Genomic DNA, 20,226 nt, shown 5'->3' on the forward strand with positions numbered 1-20,226 from the left:
CCTCAAGCAGGCCAGGAAGGTGTGTGGCCATTTCAGGCGTTCCTACACGGCCATGGCGCACTTTGCAGATATTCAGCGGCGAAACAACATGCCAGTGAGGCGCTTGATTTGCGACAGCCCGACACGTTGGAATTCAACACTGCTAATGTTCGACCGCCTGCTCCAACAAGAAAAAGCGGTCAACGAGTATTTGTATGACCGGGGTGCTAGGACAGCCTCTGCGGAGCTGGGTATTTTTTTGCCACGCTACTGGACGCTCATGCGCAATGCCTGTAGGCTCATGCGTCCTTTTGAGGAGGTGACAAACCTAGTGAGTCGCACTGAAGGCACCATCAGCGACATCATCCCATATGTTTTTTTCCTGGAGCGTGCCCTGCGAAGAGTGCTGGATCAGGCCGTAGATGAGCGTGAAGAGGAAGAGGAAGAGTTGTGGTCACCATCACCACCACCAGAAACAGCCTTACCATCGATTGCTGGACCTGCGGCAACACTGGAAGAGGAGTGTGAGGAAGAGGAGTCAGAGGAGGAATGTGGCTTTGAGGAGGAGGAACACCAACCACAGCAGGCATCCCAGGGTGCTCGTTGTCACCTATCTGGTACCCGTGGTGTTGTACGTGGCTGGGGGGAAGAACACACCTTCAATGACATCAGTGAGGACGAGGAATTGGACATGAGTAGCTCGGCATCCAACCTTGTGCAAATGGCTGTCATGCCTGTTGAGAGACCCTTGTATAAAAAGGCTGAAGGAGAACGACCTGTACTGGGTGGCCACGCTACTAGACCCCCGGTATAAGCAGAAAGTCTGTGATATGTTACCCAATTACCGGCAGTCGCAAAGGATGCAGCAGCTACAAAATAAGTTAAAAACTATGCTTTACACAGCGTATAAGGGTGATGTCACAGCACAACGGGAATCCAACAGGGGAAGAGGTGAAAGTAATCCTCCTCCTACCACCACAACCACGCCGGCAAGGACAGGACGCTTTACAGACGTCTTGTTGATGGAGGACATGCGGAGCTTTTTTAGTCCTATGCATCGCCACAGCCCTTCGGGGTCCACCCTCAGAGAACGACTCAACCGACAGGTAGCAGACTACCTTGCCTTAACTGCAGATATCGACACTCTGAGGAGCGATGAACCCCTTGACTACTGGGTGTGCAGGCTTGACCTGTGGCCTGAGCTATCCCAATTTGCCATTGAACTTCTGGCCTGCCCCGCTTCAAGTGTGCTGTCAGAAAGGACCTTCAGCGCAGCAGGAGGTATTGTCACTGAGAAGAGAAGTCGCCTAGGTCAAAAAAGTCTTGATTACCTCACGTTTATTAAGATGAATGAGGCATGGATCCCGAAGGGACTGACAGTGGGGGATGCATTTGACTAAAAAAGGCCTGGTGATGACTGAGATGCCTTGGCCTAAAAATGGTCCACACGCTGCTGTATATAATCATTCTCTGCATGCCGGATGACTTACGTGACGTCTCCGCCACCAACTACGGTTCAAGCCGCAATGTTTTAGTGCACTTTCTGCCTTAAAACCTCAATTTTTCAGGCCGCTGCGGCTGCAACAATACCTACTTTTTCATGCATGTGTACATGCCTAATTTTTCTGGCCTCTGGTGCTACACTGTGGCTGCAAAAAAACAAAAAACAAAAAAAAAGGCACATACATGTGTCAATTCCCCTTCGTGATCGTTACCTTGTCGTGGTGAAGGGGCTTGCGTATCACAATGAAGCGATCACCTCTAGGATTGTGTTGGCACACCCCAGATGATAAGGTCGTTGCTTCATTGTGTACAGACCAAAAGCGATCCGCAGGATAATTTTTCATAAAAAAAAACATTCATTTTCTTTCATTCTTTCTGCGGAGCTGGGTATTTTTGGGCCGCGTTACTGAATGCTCATGAACAATGGCTGTAGGCTCATGCGTCCTTTTGCGGAGATGACAACCCTGGTGGTCAGTCGAACCCAAGGCAACATCATCGACCTCATCCCATATGCGTTTTTTCTGGAGCGTGCCCTGCGAAGAGTACTGGATCAGGCTGTAGATGAGCATGAAGAGGAAGAGTTGTGGTCCTCATCACCACCAGAAGCAGCCTTGTCGTTGTCAATTGCTGGACCTGTGGCAACGCAGAGAGAGGAGTCTGAAGAAGAGAAGTCAGAGGAGGAAGGTGGCTTTGAGGAGGTGGAATACCAGCCACAGCAGGCGTCCCAGGGGGCTTGTTCTCACCTTTCGGGGACCCTTGGTGTTGTATGTGGCTGGGTGGAGGAAGAGACCTTCAATGATGTCAGTGAGGACAAGGAACGGGACATGGCTAGCTTGGTATCCAACCTTGTGCAAATTGGGAGTTTGCGGTTGTGCAAATGGACTGACTGACTGTTAAAACGGGGAGTTTGGTCTGTCAGAGTTTGGTCTGTCACTGTGAAGCGGGCGACGGGCGTAACCCTTACACTACTTGACCGATAAAACATCATACCTGATCGTATTCACACACTGGATGTTTTAGTGCTGGTTTACACTGCCGCTACCACTAAAGTAGCGTCGCTTCCAGTGCGACTTTGGCGCGACTTAGCGCGACTTTGGCGCGACCTCATCGCGAGGCGACTTTTTATTTGGCCAATCACAATATCATGTTTTGTGACCGTCACCTAATTTCCTTTTCCTATTTTTTGTTTTACATATTTCCCCATGTGTGCAGTGTTGTCTGTGTCATAGCTCAACTGATAGGCATGTTTGCCTTGGCATATCATATTTCAGCTTGCCAGAAAGAAAAAAAGACAGCTGGAAAGACACTGCATTAGTTTTCTACTAAAAATCATAAGAAAAATGCTGTTTTTTTTGGGTTGTGGACATACTACAGAGCTGAAACTTGACAGGTACACTTTTTAGACCCCCCAGACACTAAATACAAAAAATGACATGCCTGCCTAAAAAAATGCCCGCTAAATGCCTGCAAGAGAAAAAGCCAGCCGCAGAGAAGCCGTATTCCTGAAAATATAAGAAAAATGCTGTTTTTTAGGGGTTCTGGACATGCTACAGAGCTGAAACTTGACAGGTACACTTTTTAGACCCCCCAGACACTAAATACAAAAAATGACATGCCTGCCTAAAAAAATGCCCGATAAATGCCTGCCAGAGAAAAAGCCACCCGCCGAGAAGCCTTATTACTGAAAATATAATAAAAATGCTGTTTTTTAGGGGTTCTGGACATGCTACAGAGCTGAAACTTGACAGGTACACTTTTTAGACCCCCCAGACACTAAATACAAAAAATGACATGCCTGCCTAAAAAAATGCCCGCTAAATGCCTGCAAGAGAAAAAGCCAGCCGCAGAGAAGCCGTATTCCTGAAAATATAAGAAAAATGCTGTTTTTTAGGGGTTCTGGACATGCTACAGAGCTGAAACTTGACAGGTACACTTTTTAGACCCCCCAGACACTAAATACAAAAAATGACATGCCTGCCTAAAAAAATGCCCGATAAATGCCTGCAAGAGAAAAAGCCAGCCGCAGAGAAGCCGTATTACTGAAAATATAAGAAAAATGCTGTTTTTTAGGGGTTCTGGACATGCTACAGAGCTGAAACTTGACAGGTACACTTTTTAGACCCTCCAGACACTAAATACAAAAAATGACATGCCTGCCTAAAAAAATGCCCGATAAATGCCTGCAAGAGAAAAAGCCAGCCGCAGAGAAGCCGTATTACTGAAAATATAATAAAAATGCTGTTTTTTAGGGGTTCTGGACATGCTACAGAGCTGAAACTTGACAGGTACACTTTTTAGACCCCCCAGACACTAAATACAAAAAATGACATGCCTGCCTAAAAAAATGCCCGATAAATGCCTGCAAGAGATAAAGCCAGCCGCAGAGAAGCCGTATTACTGAAAATATAATAAAAATGCTGTTTTTTAGGGGTTCTGGACATGCTACAGAGCTGAAACTTGACAGGTACACTTTTTAGACCCCCCAGACACTAAATACAAAAAATGACATGCCTGCCTAAAAAAATGCCCGCTAAATGCCTGCAAGAGAAAAAGCCAGCCGCAGAGAAGCCATATTCCTGAAAATATAAGAAAAATGCTGTTTTTTAGGGGTTCTGGACATGCTACAGAGCTGAAACTTGACAGGTACACTTTTTAGACCCCCCCAGACACTAAATACAAAAAATGACATGCCTGCCTAAAAAAATGCCCGCTAAATGCCTGCAAGAGAAAAAGCCAGCCGCAGAGAAGCCATATTCCTGAAAATATAAGAAAAATGCTGTTTTTTAGGGGTTCTGGACATGCTACAGAGCTGAAACTTGACAGGTACACTTTTTAGACCCCCCAGACACTAAATACAAAAAATGACATGCCTGCCTAAAAAAATGCCCGCTAAATGCCTGCAAGAGAAAAAGCCAGCCGCAGAGAAGCCATATTCCTGAAAATATAAGAAAAATGCTGTTTTTTAGGGGTTCTGGACATGCTACAGAGCTGAAACTTGACAGGTACACTTTTTAGACCCCCCAGACACTAAATACAAAAAATGACATGCCTGCCTAAAAAAATGCCCGCTAAATGCCTGCAAGAGAAAAAGCCAGCCGCAGAGAAGCCATATTCCTGAAAATATAAGAAAAATGCTGTTTTTTAGGGGTTCTGGACATGCTACAGAGCTGAAACTTGACAGGTACACTTTTTAGACCCCCCCAGACACTAAATACAAAAAATGACATGCCTGCCTAAAAAAATGCCCGCTAAATGCCTGCAAGAGAAAAAGCCAGCCGCAGAGAAGCCATATTCCTGAAAATATAAGAAAAATGCTGTTTTTTAGGGGTTCTGGACATGCTACAGAGCTGAAACTTGACAGGTACACTTTTTAGACCCCCCAGACACTAAATACAAAAAATGACATGCCTGCCTAAAAAAATGCCCGCTAAATGCCTGCAAGAGAAAAAGCCAGCCGCAGAGAAGCCAAATTCCTGAAAATATAAGAAAAATGCTGTTTTTTAGGGGTTCTGGACATGCTACAGAGCTGAAAATTGACAGGTACACTTTTTAGACCCCCCAGACACTAAATACAAAAAATGACATGCCTGCCTAAAAAAATGCCCGCTAAATGCCTGCAAGAGAAAAAGCCAGCCGCAGAGAAGCCATATTCCTGAAAATATAAGAAAAATGCTGTTTTTTAGGGGTTCTGGACATGCTACAGAGCTGAAAATTGACAGGTACACTTTTTAGACCCCCCAGACACTAAATACAAAAAATGACATGCCTGCCTAAAAAAAATGCCCGATAAATGCCTGCAAGAGAAAAAGCCAGCCGCAGAGAAGCCATATTCCTGAAAATATAAGACAAATGCTGTTTTTTAGGGGTTCTGGACATGCTACAGAGCTGAAACTTCACAGGTACACTTTTTAGACCCCCCAGATGCTAAATCCAAAGAAATTTTTTATTTTTATTTTTTTTTAATTTTTCCAATAATTGGCTCTCTATCAAAAAATTATAATTTTTAAGAACTTTTTTTTGCGTGATCCCTCTCCGGCATGCCACAGTCCAGGTGTTAGTCCCCTTGAAACAACTTTTCCATCACTATTGTGGCCAGAAAGAGTCCCTGTGTGTTTTAAAATTCGCCTGCCTATTGAAGTCTATGGCGGTTCGCCCGGTTCGCCGGCTCGCGAACATTTGCCGATGTTCGCGTTCGCCGTTCGCGAACGGCGAATTTTAGGTTCGCGACATCACTAAACTAATACACTGTTTCACTTTCTCCATCAGCTCATCCCCCCACAGCTATTACCTTTTGTATCAATTGACCCCCCCTTTTAGATTGTAAGCTCTAATGAGCAGGGCCCTCTGATTTCTTTTGTACCAAATTGTATTGTAACTGTAATATCTGCCTTGATTTTGTTAGGCGCTGTTAAAACTGTTGGCGCTATATAAATCCTGCATAATAATAATCTTTAACACCAAAGGTCTGACATTTTTTATTTGGTATGCAGGGCTGTGGATCTTTAAAGGAGTTGTAAAGGCAGAAGGTTTTTTATTTTAATGCATTCTATGCATTAAGATAAAGAACCTTCTGGGTGTAGCAGCCTCCCCAGCACCCCCTAGTATTTACCTGAGCTCCATCCCTGTTGACTCTCTCTCCTGATTGATTGAGACCGTGTCTGTCACTCAAAGTCAGTTAGCCAATCAGGAGAGAGGGGGGACGGGCCCGAATGGCAGCTCCATGTCTAAATGGGTACACCGAGCTGTAGCTCGGCTCGGGAGTCCCCATATCAAGCTGCTTGCTGTGGGGGCACCCAACAGGAGGGAGGGGCTAGGAGCAGCAGCAAGGGACCCGAGCAGAGGAGGGTCTTGGATGCTCTGTGCAAAACGACTTCACAGAGCAGATAAGTATAACATGTTTGTTATTGAAAAAAAAAATAGATTTTACAATCACTAATGCTAGAGTTGCATCAGCATGACAGTAACATGTTTTTACCTGAGCAGAAGAATGTTATACCTATTCTGGTAGCATTACATGGATAGAAAACTGGCTAAAAGATAGAATTCAGAGAGTAGTGGTTAATGATTCTTACTTCGAATGGTCTAAGGTTATCAGTGGTGTACCCCAAGGTTTAGTGTTGGGTCCCTTACTTTTTAATATCTTTATAAATGATATAGTGCAGTGGAATAACGTCCTTACAGGATGTCTCCAACTTACAAGCCGACCTCAATGCACTGTTTAATTGGGCAACTATGTGGCAAATTATGTTTAATGTTGATAAATGTAAAGTTATGCACTTGGGGGCTAAGAATATGCATGCATCATACATACTAGGGGGAGTACAACTGGGGGAATCCATAGCGGAGAAGGATCTGGGTGTTCTGGTAGATCATAAGCTTAATAATAGCATGCAATGCCAAGCTGCGGTTCCCAAAGCAAGCAAAGTTATTTCTTGTATTAACAGAGGAATGGACTCCAGAGAGAGAGATATAATTTTGCCCCTGTACAAATAATTAGTAAGACCTCATCTGAAATATGCAGTTCAGTTTTGGGCACCATTTCTCAAAGAGGATATCGGGGAACTGGAGAAAGTGCAGAGAAGGGCAACCAAACTGATACGAAGCATGGAGGAGCTCAGCTATGAGGAAAGATTAGAGGAACTCAATATATTCTCTCTTGAGAAGAGGCAATTAAGGGGGGATATGATCAACATGTAAAAAATACATAAGGGGTCCATATAGTGAACTTGGTGATGAGTTATTCACTTTAAGGTCATCACAGAGGACAAGGGGGCACTCTTTACGTCTAGAGGAAAAGAGATTTTGTCTCCAAATACGGAAAGGTTTCTTCACAGTAAGAGCTGTAAAAATGTGGAATAGACTCCCTCCAGAGGTGGTTCTGGCAAGCTCAGTAGATTGCTTTAAAAAATACCTGGATTCTTTCCTAGGTGTACATAATATACCGGTAACTGGGTACTAATATTTATAGGTAAAGTTGATCCAGGGAATATCCAATTGCCTCTCGGGGAATCAGGAAGGATTTTTTACCCTGCTGTAGCAAATTGGATCATGCTTTGTTGGAGTTTTTCGCCTTCCTCTGGATCAACTGCGGGTATAGGATTGTATATATAGATTTGTATGGTTGTGTTTTCTTTCTTTTTTTTTTTTTTTTTTAAATTGGTTCAGCTAGATGGACTTGTGTCTTTTTTTTCAACCTGACTAACTATGTAACTATGCAGTGTTGGATGCTGGATGTAGCATTGCATTGTTGAGTCAGAGTTTTTTTTAAAGTTCTTTTTATTTGGTCTCATTGAAAGCACATTAAAAAGCAGAGATTAGATTAAATTCAATTTGTTTATTCACAATCTAATATAAATAAGCAACCTAAGATATCATTTTTAATTAATGTATACATGTACAGTACATTGATTCACTAAACCTAGCCATAAGCTTTAAATGGCACTCTTGTTACCCCAATCTGATGACCTTTAGAGCAAGCTCAAGCTCAAGCCTGTTCTGAAACTTTGTAGACCCAGCTGAGCTTATGTAATGGGTACCAGGACAGGAAAGGGTTAGCTTCTTATAGATCATAAACACACTTTGAATGTCCCCTCTCGTTATGTCATTTTAAACTTTGAAGGAAATCTTTACACTGAAAACAAACTGAAGTTCACAGAAGGACTTCAGCATGAGAAATGATCCCGTGGGTCTCTGTAATGTGGGAATGGGATATATTTATATTCTACAAGTAGCTTATAGTTTCTAAATATGTGCAGAATGTTATACAATGCTAAACTATTCTCTGGGGTCTTCTGAGCATTACAGGATGGCATTAAGAGGAATTAGGAACATTGGGATGTCACTTAACCCCTTTGCCTCTCAAGGATGTTTGTAAGCAGATCAGAGTTTAGGATAACACTAAGGGAGTGGAATTGAATTCCAAATTTTGAATTCACCACTGCCATACTTTACCACTGTGTCTTCCAGTTGGCAAGGCTATGAGTAGATATCATGCTGCTCTAGGATCCCATAATTGATGATACACTTTTGCACAGGATCCGCCCCTCGTTTCTTGTAGTCATTTTAATAATACTCAGTGGCATACTTAAGGGGGTGTGGGCAGTCCGCACAGGGTACCACTACTTACATGGTGCCCCTGTGCCATATGCAGGGTGGCAGTAGTGTTCCAGGTAATAAAACACTTGCTGCATTCCAGAATCGGACCCTGAGAGATGCCTTTGTCCAGCGTCCAATTAGAAGCTAGAAGAGGGAGGTGGGTATGGGCAGCTCTGGGTTTTGAGGCATTCTATTGGATGATTATTGGACACCTGTAAGCTCAATCTATCAGAGGTGCTACAGTCTTCCTCTGATACCAGGAAGGGAGTGGAGTGGCAGTAATCTGAGGTACCGTTGCCATAGCCATGTTGTTCTCTGATGCACAATGTCACCCCCTATGCATTTTCTGGGCTACTAAGAGTCTTTTAACTTTCCTCAATATTCTCCCAATTCCTACCCCCTTTATGTACAGAGCAGGGAACACAGCAATAAAAACAGTTATCATAGCTTGTAAATTTTCTGATGCCTGGTGTCCCCCAATACCATCATGGTAAATACAGTCCTGCCAATCAGTCCTTCAAAGGGAAAGGTAATTTGCAAAGTACAGTGTTGTGTCCAAATAATGCCACAATTAGGGCAGAGCTTGAAGAGATCAATGAGTTATAATATCATATATTGTTTATTGTAAACTGTTAAGTAGTGTGGGATTAACAATCCAAGATTAATTATACTTGGTGATGGAACTTTGAGTAGCAAAGCACTGTAAAAAGGGCATGGGGGGCACAATTTAAAGATCACTGTGTAAGTGAGAAGATATAACCTAAGCATTGCATCTGAGAGCAGCCAACCATATATACATGTTTTTGTCAGGTGATAACAATCCTGGTTAAGAGATGATTTTTTAACCTGGTCAATCAGTGCTTAACATTAGGATCCAAAAGGCATATGATCTTTGCTTGATCCACCAAAAACAGGCAAATTAGGAAACTGACGCGTCTATGGGTGGCCTAACGAGTAACTTTTTTTTAGTTTTGCATAGAGTGGGTAAGGTAAATGTGATCCTATGGAGATTTTCCCTTACTTACTGTCGCTGTGACACTTAGACAAGAAACAGGGTTGCGAGTGACACCAAGAGAGTAACAAGGGTGTAGACACCACCTAAAGAGGAAAGCAAATACAGCAAAAAAAAAAAAAAAAACACTGTTAAAAGTTCCAATCCTTCCTAAAACTACAACAAATGTGTTCTGTTTCCCATCAATGAGAGTTCCTATAATTTCCTGTCCTGATGGAACATCTCTAAAAAAAAAAAAAGGACACGGACAACAAAAAAACATGACCAGAGTTCTAAGTTTTCCCCACGCTATCCAAAATGCAATAACAAGTTTGACTGGAGTTATCGGATGATATGAAATACTTACTTCATGTACCAGCTGAAGTTTCCCTGGGGTATACAGATCAGAACTTTTATGCATACTCTAGATACCTATTTGACCATATTATTGCAGAATGTGCAGTCTTATGAGGTGAGGAACATGCACTTGTTGAGCTGGCATTGACAGATGGGCATTTTCTGTGTAGAGTAAGACACACAAACCAAATACTGCTGATTTTTGCTTTCCCCTCCTGGAATGTTACCATCTTTGACCTGCCCATGGGGAAGTGCATGTTAAAATCTCACCAACTCTGCAAACATCTTAACAGAAATAAAGAACAGAATGTCTCAAAGGAGTCCCAATACGGAAAAGAAAAACAAGACTTTTTAGCACTAGAGGCACGTAGATCGTTGTCTGTCATTGCTCGTTTTGCCTTTACAAAACTGCATTTTGACATGATCCAAAGACAGTTATAGCACTTGACACAAGCCCATTTAGGCTAGGAGAACACAAACTATTTTCGAAGTGCGATCACACTACTAAAATCACAAGTGATTAATCTTTAGTAGTAGCCATCACTACACATTTGGAACAAACGGCTCCCCATAGTCTGAAGCACACACATACTGTAGGGGCGTATGTATAAAACATTTTCAGAGCTAGGCTATTTTCTCTCCAGGTTGAATGTCACTCATTTATAAAGAATAGAGTGTATCAGCAAAATATTGCGTTATGGCCATTAGATAGTGTTAAAGAGGATCTCCAGTTCCTTTGATGCTGGCTCCACCTTTCCTGCATCGCTGTCACCATTTTCAGTTGTTCGGGGAGTGCGTAGATGTGCCAAAGGTCTCTGCCTGGACCTGGCAGAGCCCTATAGCACATCTAAGCATGTGCTCATGCATGCTCATGCATGCACAAGAAAAGAGATTCCAGACCTTTATATTGCACATGGAAACCTATGCATGCGCAGATGCACCCTTCAGCACATCTGTGCACATGTGCCTAACGTCATTCTCAAGTAGGCGAGAAAGGAGGAAGTACTGTCCTGCAACACAAAAAAAAAAAAAAAAAAGCACCTAAATTTAAAATATCATATTGTGGTAAAGGCAGGGGGCTGGAGCCAGTTACTTCCAAATTGTCTTTCTGGTGAAAATCCACTTCAATGATCATAGGAGATAAAAACATGTTTACTATGATTACCAACTCCAACCAGTACCCATAATGTGGTATTTTCCTGATTCATGCTATTTTTATGAGTGAAGAACATCCAACCTGTAGAGAAAAATATCTTAGTAATTTTGCCGGCAAAATTCGAAGGAGGATGGAAAACTTTTCTCAAACAAATGTGTGTGTTTTTTATGTTTTCATCCATGATAGTCCATTCAATTTAAAATTCAAATCTGTAAAGAAAAGCGCACGCAACCTCGGGCAATAACGCTTTAATAAAGGACAACAACACAGTACATTGGAATTGCACTCACACTTTTCCTTTAAGACAATCGCTTTACAGCATTCCAACAGGAGCTACTCACTCCTCCCGTCCCTCCAGATGGTGACTCTGCGGTCTCCTCATTTGCGGCTGCCGCCGCTGTATCCCCGCTCTCCTTCACTTCCTGTGTTGCCTGGTCACCGGATGCCGGTTCTAGTGCGCCTGCGCACTATACCAACGTGATCTACGGCACCTCAGGGGACCTGAGGAAGGAGGCTCTGCCTCCAAAACGCGTTGTCCGTAGTAACAGCAGAGGCAGTGCACCCGTGTCTTGAATCTCCCACCTCGCAGCTCCGTACAACTTGTGGCTCCGGCTTTGGCTGAGGCTCTCCTGAGGCGTCGTAGATCACGTTGGTATAGTGCGCAGGCGCACTAGAACCGGCATCCGGTGACCAGGCAACACAGGAAGTGAAGGAGAGCGGGGATACAGCGGCGGCAGCCGTGAATGAGGAGACCGCAGAGTCACCATCTGGAGGGACGGGAGGAGCGAGTAGCTCCTGTTGGAATGCTGTAAAGCGATTGTCTTAAAGGAAAAGTGTGAGTGCAATTCCAATGTACTGTGTTGTTGTCCTTTATTAAAGCGTTATTGCTCGAGGTTGCGTGCGCTTTTCTTTACAGATTTGAATTGTTTTGATCCATCCCCCCCAGTGGAGTGAGAGAGGAGCAGCAGCAACCAGGACATTTCAGCTAAAAAACATACAAACAAAGTAGGTGAACACATGGACAGCGCCATGGGATGGTGAAGTACTCCTCTTTGTACTTGTTGTATATCAGCATGTGCAGGATCTGTCCTTTTTGATTGTCATTCAATTTAAAACAAAACGTTAAAAGTTAACTTTTTTTAAATACTTTCAAACGACAAAATCACAAAAATCTGTACTGGAGAATTTTCTTAAAAATGTTCATTTGCAAATCTACTAGCATATGGCCATCTTTACTAGGGTTAGGGTATTTTACTCAAACAGTAAAAAAGGGAAAGTGAGTCCTCTACAGGCCATTATATTATACAAGCTCATATATGCAATCAACTGTTTTACGACCATGTTTATTTTTCTATTTTTGTATTTTATTAATATTTCATTATCATGAAAATATTATATTACCTTGTACCATTGTTATGGTTTTACCTACATCTACAATTGTATCATCCATGGTTATTCCCATGTTATGGGTTACATATCCAGCAACACTGGTTCTACTAATATTAGTTTATGGACCTTTATCATTGGTCTATTGACTTTAAACAGATTAAACATTTTACCATATATTTATTTCTTTTCTTTTTAGGCAGTCCCATCATTACACAGTAGCTGGTCCCACCTCATATAAAGTCCCAATTTTATGTTCGTCTTTTTGCTCTACCTTTTCAACACAGAGGAACTCTTAAAATAAATTTCTGGTCTCGGGGAACCCCTGCAAAAAATTAAAAATCTACAACTCATGACACATTAGTATGACAGTCAGTGAGAAGAATGCTCCTTACTCTTGTTATCATTGGGAAGCATTACTCCCTTACAGATAGCTAAAAGGAACAATGGTGTCATTGGGAACTTATCTGAGAGGCAGAAATTGCCCAATGCTCAAGGAACCCCTAGCAACCTCAGGAGGAACCCTAGGGTTCCACGGAACCCTGATTGAGAAACCCTGCTCTATACTAATAAAGGCTTCTTCCTATTTCTTCCAAGACCAATAATCAAGAGCTTATTCTCAGAGACTGTGAAACTGCTCAACATGAAGATAACCATGTGGTGGACTTGGTGCTTGCATAGAAATTAAAGTTATTTCAAAGGTTTAGGAATTTCTATTTCTATACCCCAGACAAAAAAATCATAGTCTGTGTTCATTAATTATATGTAACAGGTTTTCCAGGCATTGGGCCTGATGTGGATCTGCCATTGTTACTGGTGACACCTTCAGCTCATTTAAGCTGAATTTGGAGACAATGACCATTCCGGCATCTTTGATTTATTTTGTTTATTTGATAATGGGGATGGGAGAAGCGAATGAGTGGGATACTCCTCTGGCTCAACTAGGTACAACTGAGACACTTTGCAGAAGAATGCCTGTTAGCGCTGTCTTGACGCCAGCTGGATGCCGATCAACTCTTGCTGGCGCTTGAAAAATACTGACTTGCTGAACTATGCTTGAACTTGACTTCTGCCACTCTGGTTAGCTCAAAAGTCCTGGACTTTACTAAGACTTGACTCTTGACATTCTGGTTAGCTCAAAAGTCTTGTAAACAGTTCCCTCCAGCCCTTCACTGACTGAGGTAGCTCTTTGTAACTGCTCATGCTGCTGCAACTCTCAACACTGTACACTTTAACTCTTCAGGGCCCAACCGCAGGTGCCCCCTTTACACTTCAGGGTTCTCTCACTAGGCAACACCTCTACACTTAAGGGTCCTCTCACTAGGCACCCCCTCTAAACTTCAGGGTCAACACTGGCACCCCCTTTACCGCTAGCTGGCTCCTGAATCCCTTGGACCTTCACCTGAGTGGTCCCCTCTACTAGGCTGACATCCAGGGGCAGTGTACAGTACTCATGAACTGGGGATGCTTTCCTGAAACTGGACCCTCTCTGCTCCGCTGGTTCTCGGCACACCGGATCCTCTCTGCAGCTCAGCCCAGCTCACACTGTCCCCTCAGGCAAGCCGCTCAGGGACACCTGATCCTGCTGACAGGAGGAGAGACAGCCGTACTCTCCCTCCTGGGACTCTGCTTCCTGCCAAAGATGCTGCATCATGCGCTCCCCTCAAACTTTCCCACTCCCAGAATCCTGTGTGGCAGAATCTGCCTTTCTGGGGTAGATACAGGCCTGAATGTGCCACTGATTGGGTTTCCTCCACTGCTCAATGAGTACCCTCTCATGGAGCCAGAGGGGAAGCTCACCAGTCTCAATAGCCACACCTGGGAGACATGACAGTCCAGCTAAAAATCAAAGCCCACTATATTTTGCCTAGCACCTACCTTGAAGGGTGCTACATCTACGTTACACATCACCCAGAATAGCAATCATCCCCACAGTCTACTCAAAACTGATTATTACATCTATGGGGCTGAGCTATGCTGCTGGATTTAAAGGAAAGGATGCAAATATTGGAACTAAAAGCGTTACTAAATCCACAACAGTAAAACAAGTTTGCATATGCAGTAAAGCATGCTTGTTATACCCACTGTGCAAACTAAGGGGTTAATCCTCCACATTGTGTAAAAAGGCAGTTTGAACCTGTCTTCTTCTCCTGTCTTCCCCTTATTTTACTGTCTCCAAACCATCTGCTGATAAGACAGAGCCTTTGGAGTCACTCTGCACATGCTCAGTTTGGTGTGTACTGCTAGAGAGTTTTTTTTTTTTTGGGAGGATGCATGTGATCAGCACAGGGCCAATTCGCACTGTCCGGACAGAGGGTTAGGGGTCCTGCAGCCTTATAGGTCACAAAAAAAGAAAAAGTTAAGGATGATCTAGCCACTCTTAAAGATTGGAGCACCTAGGACTCGCTGAATACCGGGAGAAAAATAAATGAGTGATAAAAAAAAGAGTGTGCTATCTAAAACAAATTTAAATCACATAACCACAAATGGTCTCGGGAGTCCCTGTCTGACAGGGAAGGTGATCGAGTCTGCTCAGTGGAGCATTTCTACACTACTTCTGACCGCTGGTGTCTGGTAAGCGCCCATTTAACCCACTATTGTGCACTCTGGTGATGCATGCAGCACCGGGAGGAGTTTATGAATGGCACCTTCCCATTTTTCACTTATTTGGGACTGAATTTTAATTAGTCACAGCGTTTCTATGGAACTTTTTTAGTGATTGATATTTGAATGTCCTTCGTTTTACAAGACAAGTTTTCTTTGTTTTCATTTCTGTCTGTCATTCACTTATTACATATGTCACATGCATTTTATGTGCAACATTTGCAGGACCATTAGGTGATTGGTTTATGTATATTGGAACTCAATATCAACATTTTTTCTTGGATTTTTCATTGGGAATTTCACAATTTAATCATTTGTAGTTATGTTATGTGATTTAAATGTGTTTTAGTTTTTTTTTTTCTCAGCCTTATAGGACAGTCAGAGTAGAATGAAAACTCTTCCTACAAGCTTTAACCAGACACTGATACCAGTCACAGGACTGCTCTAACTGCTGATGAGAGACGGTATTTAGCAGTTTATGTTTACTAAAATAATTGCATTTTCATGTTCTGTGTACTGTGGGAGACCAGATAAGGTGAATGCAGGCACCTGGCTTTAGCAACACTTTTTAAATATAACTAAAGCCAAAAGGTTTTTTTTGTTTTGTTTTGATAGAAATTGATTTGAACCCCTGTTAGGTTTTATTGCAGTCTGTGTCTCCCCCTCTATTTGTCCTGTTTACCATTATCATTGAAAGTGAAAGAAAAAGAAAACCCCAAATTGTGGGTTGTCCCCAGAAAATTAATAGAGGGGAAATCATCCAATGGGAACACTAGTTCTGGTGATCTGGGGTTCCCCAAGAACATTCCCTTAATTTTCAAGGATTTCCTCTCACCTCCTGTTTGACTATGGGACAGGAAGTAAAGGTAAATCTCTCCAAAGCCCAAGGTCTCCTGTGTGGGTTGCCTACACACTATTCAGGGAGCCACGCTGCTCCAGAAGTTTCTAGTGTGGCGTGCGTTCCAGGCTGTACTCAGAATGAGGCAATGTGCATTTCAGCTTGATGCGTTTCATCATGGATTTGACGTCATTGGAAGCTGAATAGTGTGTGTGCAACCCACACGGGAGACCCTGGGCTTGGAAACAAAGGGATTTTTCACTGTTCTGTTACTGCAACTATTAAATAAACCAAATATTTTATGTATACAACACCATGAGGAGTCCGTCTCTTGTGTTCCCTAAGATCCGCATATAGGAATACCCTCATTAAGCACGTATGGGCTGGTGGACCAAAGATCACGGGGATCTCCTAAGCACTATTTGATCTTCTATTGCCATATGGTAAAATATATCAACAACATCTAGTGAGTTTGAATTCTCTCTAACCCTGTAACACACGGAGGGTGTCACCATCACTACTGGTTCGGGCAGATAGCACTTTGCACTTTTAAAAAGAGTATTCACCGTGTTGGAATTTAAAGGAATTATTACCTATTGAGGTTGAACTCCTCTTTTGGACATTGCATGCACTTTTTTACATTCACCTGGACTGTATTTGCACTTTTTCTATTAATCATATTTCTTTGGAATTCATTTTCACTTTTTTCTTCCTAATTTATTATAACATATTTAAGTGTATATACTGCACTTGAGCATATTACCTATGGTATGAATTTTTATCACAATATTTTACACCGGGATTGATTTATTTATCTGAGGAATTTGTGCTGCTAATAGTTATTTGCTATTTATTTTGTTCGGTTGTTCACCCCTAGGGGTTGTAGTAGCGGCAGTCCTATTTTTTAAAAAGATTACATCCAATTTTTTCACAGCATATTTTGTGTGGCGTTAGTGTTTTTCCCAATTCACTCTGGATTTCTGGAAGAATCAAACACCAGAAATGTGAATAAAATGTTCTTAGCTTGGAAAAAAACACATTTACCGGTAAGCTATATTATATCCGGGTTCCTGGGTGTAGGGATCCTTTATAAGGTTTCTTCAGGAAACTGAAGGAGGAGCATGCCCCTCTCCTGAGTCATGTAGGGCTATTTTTAGCACAATAGCTGTAAGAAATAACCCTGGGTGACATCGTAGCTTGTCACCTGCTGGCTGCAAGGGAGAGTGATGAGTCACTGCTGCAATTCTCTGGGTAATAATTCAGCTTCATAAATAATAATAATTCTAATAACAAATGTTATAATATGAAATAAAAAATACAACTAATAATAATAATAATAACTATTATTATGGTTATTATTTTTAAATAACAATTCAGCTTTAAATACACTTTTAATAACTTACACAAGCATACATGAACAATATGGCTATCACATACGAATGGCAGGGTTTTTGAGTATCCTGCTTTCAGCTCTTCAAAAAGGGTAGCTGGGTTTTAATTACTTATGATGCATTTAATAAAATACTTTGGTATTTTCTTAAAAAAGATGATGACTTCATGTGCACATGTAAAACACATTGAATGAAATTACAGTTAAACAGAAACATGAAAATGCATCTCCTCACCTAAACTCTAAAGGATTTCATTTAAAACAGCATAATACATTAATTCAAATGTAAACCTCATGTAGGGAATTCAGTACAGATAAAGAAAATTGCTTCTCCTCCGAGACTTAGATGCATGTAAGCTATGCTGTTGCCTGTAGCTGTAGCTAATTATCCTAGAAACGTAATGTTGGGATAACAAGGAACATTTGAAAGGTTAAATTGTACTATTCTAAGCAATGTTTTCAAAGCATTATAAGTCACCCTGAGTTGAGTTTTCTTGAGTTATCTGTAGATGCTGTTTTTCCCGTCGCTGACCCGAGGTTTACAACATTCCTCCTATCAGATATAACCCAAATTCTGGTGCCAAGCAGTGTACTGTTGTGTTTTACGCATTTTTCTCTGTTTCCTATTAAGGCGTTTAGATACATTTTAAAATAGAACTGCTTTTTACAGAGCTCCCATCCTTTCTGCATGGTGATTACCTGTTCTTGTTTCTTGCCCTTTAATAACATAAAAGGAAAGGGGAACATAATAGTTTTGCATTTTTTTTTTCTTCGTTTATTTATTATGGTCAGGGCTAAAAAAAATACATTTTAAAAATCTATACCGTATTTATCGGCGTATAACACGCGACGGCGTATAACACGCACCTCAATATTAGTATAGAAATTTCAGGAAAAAAGCTTAAATTGGCATCTCACCAGTGCCCATGAATGCAGCCTCATCAGTAGCGTCCAGCAATGCAGCCTCATGAGCAGTGTCCAGCAATGCAGCCTCATCAGCAGTGTCCAGCAATGCAGCCTCACCAGCAGTGTCCAGCAATGCAGCCTTGCCAGCGCAGTGTCCATATATGCAGCCTCGCAAGCGCCATTGACACTATCCAAATACGTTTTTAAAAAGGCCAGGAAGCAGCGCCGAGAGCAGAAGGTGGCGTGCCGGGCCGAGGAGAAGGGAGAACGAGCATTCGCTGTCATCGGAAGTCCCGACTCCTCTGCCAAGACGTGTGACGTCTATCATAGGCGGAACTTCCGATGACAACGAGTGCTCGTTCTCCCTTCTCCTCGGCCCAGCACGCCCCCTTCTGCTCTCGGCGCTGCTTCCTGGCTTTTTGTTTTTTTTAATATCGGCGTATAACACGCACTATTGCTTTTTCCTCCATTTTTAGGAGGAAAAAGTGCGTGTTATACGCCGATAAATACGGTACTTTTTGTATTTAGGAAAAGACCATGTTGCAATGGTAATTCTTCCACTGCTCACACCTTGTCAAAACCATCAGAATGCAGCTGACACCTTCCCTAGTAAGCATCATTTTATTGCTAGGAGCTGCTTGACTTCACTTGTTCGAATTTAAGTGACAGCAAATTAGCAGCTCGATGGTTCATGTAGTGTGGGAGCGACGCCATGGGAGAAAATAAGTGGTGTCTTAGTTATCCTGGCGTCTGTGTAGAGCAGCTTTTCTCAACCAAGAGAGGTTGCTCTGGGTTTCATGAGCAATAAGCAGCTTCTGCTCCTCCAATGAGTAACCACTGACACCAATAATCTATTTAACTATCTGTAAGGAGGGATTCTTCCCAATGACAACAAATGCAAGGAGCATTCTTCCCAGTGACCACAAGTGCAAGGAGCATACTTTCAAATGGTCATCACACTGCGAGTTATTACAGAAATAATTATTACATATTATTATTACTATTACATAGTAATTATTAGTAATTATTATTCCTTGAACCCAGAGAGTTGTTTTACGGGTTCATCAATGTTAACCACTTCCGCTCCGGAAGGTTTAATGACCCTTAATGACCAGGCCATTTTTTGAGATTCAGCACTGTGTTACTTTAACTAACAATTGCGCGGTCGTGTGACACTGTATCTAAATACAACTGATGTCTTTTTTCCCCACAAATAGAGCTTTCTTTTGGTGGTACTTGATCACCTGTGCAATTTTTAGATTTTGCGCTATAAACAAAAAAAGAACGACAATTTTGAAAAAAAAAAAAAAACAATATTTTTTACTTTCTGCTATAAAACATTCCCAATAAAAAAATGTAAAAGATCTATTTTTTTTATCAGTTTAGCCCAATTTGTATTCTGCTACATATTTTTGGTTAAAAAAAATCCAAAAGAGCGTATATTATTTGGTTTGGACAAAAGCTATAGCGTTTACAAACTATGGGATAGATTTTTGGACTTTTTATTTAATTACTTTTGTTTTCATTAGTAATGGCGGTGATCAGTGATTTTTAGCAGGACTGAGACATTGCGGCGGACAAATCTGACACTAATTGACACTTTTTGGGGACCAGTGACACCAATGCAGTGATCAGTGCTAAAAAATATGCACTGTTACTGTATAAATGACACTGGCAGGGAAGTAATTAATACTGGGGGTGATCAAGGGGTTAAGTGTGAGCCTAATTGTGCTTGCTAATTGTGGGATGGGGGGAGGGCTCTGTGACAGGCACACAAAGCTTAGCTGAGACACACAATCTCATTGTGCTTGTCTGACAGGGGAGCCACCTGCTTTGTTTACATAGGCAGGCAGCTCTCCTGTCAGTTTCCCTGAAGATTGCGAGAGGCCGGCCGGGATCGAGCCCACTTCTCCCGCGGTCTGGCTCTCCCTGTGTCTAATCACAGCAGAAGCGTGGCTTCGGCGGCGGTGCATGTGCACCGCCAAGATCGCATGCACATAATCACTTAGATGTATGTGATT

The sequence above is a fragment of the Pelophylax lessonae genome (genome assembly GCF_965119305.1).
Source record: "Pelophylax lessonae genome assembly, chromosome: 4".
Lineage (NCBI taxonomy): Eukaryota > Metazoa > Chordata > Amphibia > Anura > Ranidae > Pelophylax > Pelophylax lessonae.